General features: G+C 38.8%; 1 pseudogene; it reads left to right on the top strand.

Moving 5' to 3' along the window:
- Positions 1-559: 559 nt before the first annotated feature.
- LOC103276913 lies at positions 560-1,600 on the top strand (annotated as a pseudogene).
- Positions 1,601-3,106: the final 1,506 nt, after the last annotated feature.

Genomic DNA, 3,106 nt, shown 5'->3' on the forward strand with positions numbered 1-3,106 from the left:
GAAATGCCAAGAGTGGTTTAACATTAGAAAAATTATAACTGTAATTCTCCACATTAATTTTTTGAATTAAAGAAAAGTCATATATCAACTCAATAGAAGCAGAAAAATCATTTGACGAAATATAATATCTATTCAGCATAAAAATAAGTTAATCTAGGAATAGAAGAAAATTTTTTACTCTGGTAAATAACACCTAAAAATACTTAGAATAAAGATTATTATTAATGGAGAAATACTGGAAGTTAAAATTAAGACCAAAATTAAGTGCTCACTATCACATTTGGTAATATTCAACATTTACCAAAGACCCTTGCTCATTCAACAGGACAAGAAAAAAAATGAAAGGCATAAAGATAGGAAGAAAATAATAAAATGCTCTTTATTTTTTGATGGATGAGTTACATTACTGATTAGAATAAATAAGAAAAATAATGAGTATATATATGATCAACATACAACTACCAATTGCATTTTTAATACCAGCAAAGGTTTGTTACTTTTTTTTTTTTAAATATGACATTTAAAATAGCAATGGCCTAGTCTTGCAGAAAGGTTGAAGATGGTGGCGGCTCGGGCGGTTGAAGCAATGCGGAGCCGCGTGGTTCTAGGGAAATGCGGGACTTGCAATGTTCATACCACTGATTTTCCCGGCAACTATTCCGGTTTTGATGATGCCTGGGACCAGGACCGCTTTCCAGAAGAATTTCCGTGTGGATGTGATCCACACGGATGAAAACTCATTGGAGTATGACAGGGTGGGAATTGATGCAGCCATCGCCAATGTTTTCCGACGAATTCTGTTAGCTGAGGTGCCAGCTATGGCAGTGAGAAAGGTCCTGGTGTACAACGATACATCCATTGTCCAGCATGAGATCCTTGATCACCGCCTGGGGCTCATTCCCATTCATGTGGATCCCCGTCTTTATACCAGAACCAAGGAGATGAAGAAGACACAGAGATCGATACTCTGCAGGTTCGTCTGCAAGTCAGATGCACTCGGGACCCCCATGCTGCCAAAGATTCTTCTGACCCCGATGAACTCTATGTGAACCACAAAGCGTACACCAGGCATATGACGTGGGTCCCCCTGGGGAACCAGGCTGACCTCTTCCCGGAGGGCATAATCCGACCAGTGCACGATGATAGATCCTCACTGCCCAGCTGCGACCTGGCCAGGAGACTGACTTGCTCATGCGTTGTGCCAAGGGCATGGGCAAAGATCATGCTAAGTGTTCCACCAGTGGTGACAGCTAGTTGCAGGCTCTTACCAGACATCACCCTGCTTGAGCCCGTGGAAGGGGAGGCAGCTGAGGAGTTGAGGCGGTGCTTCTCGCCTGGAGTTATTGAGGTGCAGGAAGACCCAGGCAAAAAGGTTGCCAGAGTTGCCAACCCCCGGCTGGATACATTCAGCGGGGAAATCTTCCGGAATGAAAAGCCAAAGAAGGTTGTATGACTTGCGTGGGTTCGAGATCATGATATATTCTCGGTGGAGTCAACAGGGGTGTTGCCACAAGACGTGCTGGTGAGTGAAGCCATCAAAGTCCTGATGGGGAAGTGTCGGCGGTTCCTGGATGAACTGGATGCAGTTCAGATGGACTGAAGTTTGCGCTGAGTGACTGGGCTGACTGGGCTCGGGTGCTCCCACGGCAAGCCCAAGCTTTAGGTTGCGACCTGCCCTACAAGACCGCTGGAGAAAGCCCAGAGTGACTAGAGCTCCTGAGTCTTCCGGGACAATTCCAGCTTTATTTTTCATCAATACATTTTGTTAAATGTGCCACAAGATGAGACTTTTTATGCCTTTGTAAGGCCTTCGATGTAAATAAACTCATGTTGAAACAATTTCTCCCCCCTCCCAAAATAAAATAAAATAGCAATGAGAAAATATAAGATCTTTGGGAATAAGTCTTAAAAAACTGTGCAGAATCTGTTTGGAGAAATTATAAAACTTCATGGAAATACATGAAAGAAGACTTAATTTGTAAATTTATCAGATATACAGATAGGAAGATGCACTATTATAAATATTTTAATTCTTCCTAATCTTATCCATACAGTCAATGCAATGCCAGTAAAAATAAAAATAAACCTCAGTAGAAATTTTTAATGGACACATTTTTTATGTATATCAAAGAACAAAAAGCCCAGAATAGACAGTAAGGTAAGGAGATTTCTTCCCCCATCAATACTTATTAAAAAACTTTACTAATTATGACAGTGTGGTATTAGTACAACCTGTTGTTATAAACAGAAGAAAAAGAAAACAGAAACTGATAAACATACATGTATTGATACTTGATATATCACAGAGATACGATTTGATAAATGTTGCTGAGGCAATTAGTTGCCTATATGGAAAAAAATTGTTTCCCACCTTATACCATTTCAGGATCATTTTCAGATATATCCAATTTTCATATGTGAAAGACAAAATTTTAAAGAATTTAGAAAGAAATATAGAAAGATATGCCTTGACTTTGGTATGAGGAAAACAATTTTTAAACAAAGAAGCCAACTTAGCTTATTTAGGCTGCCATACAAAATACTATACACTGGGTAGTTTATAAACAATAGCATTTATTTCTCACAGTTCTGGAGGCTGAAAAGGTTAAGGCACTGGCAAATTAAGTGTCTGGTGAAGGCTAGCTTTCTGGCTCATTGATTATCTTTTTTTTCTTGCTGTGTCCTCATGTGTTAGAAGGGGTGAATGATCTCTCTAGACCTCTTTTATAAGGGTACTAATCCCATTCATGAGTTCTCCATACCCATGACCTAATCACCTCCCAAAAGCTCCACCTAATGCCATCACCTTCAACATAATGATTTCAACATATGAATATGGAGATACACAAATATTTAGACAATAGCAGAAGCACTAAGCATAAAAGAAAAGATTGATCAATTTGCCTATATTCACATCAAGAACTTTCTGTCCTTCAAATATTACAATAAACAGTGTATAAAGGCTAACCCAAAAAAGGTGAGAAAATATTTGTAACTAATTTAGTCAATATATAAAAATATCTACTTGTTTACAAAAAAAGAAAAACAACTAAGTAGAAAAATGTCTAAAAACATGAGCAGGTGTTTTCTAAAAGGGGAGACAAGG

Source organism: Carlito syrichta, unplaced genomic scaffold (genome assembly GCF_000164805.1).
Source record: "Carlito syrichta isolate Samal-C Ts95f unplaced genomic scaffold, Tarsius_syrichta-2.0.1 Scaffold316420, whole genome shotgun sequence".
Taxonomy (NCBI): domain Eukaryota; kingdom Metazoa; phylum Chordata; class Mammalia; order Primates; family Tarsiidae; genus Carlito; species Carlito syrichta.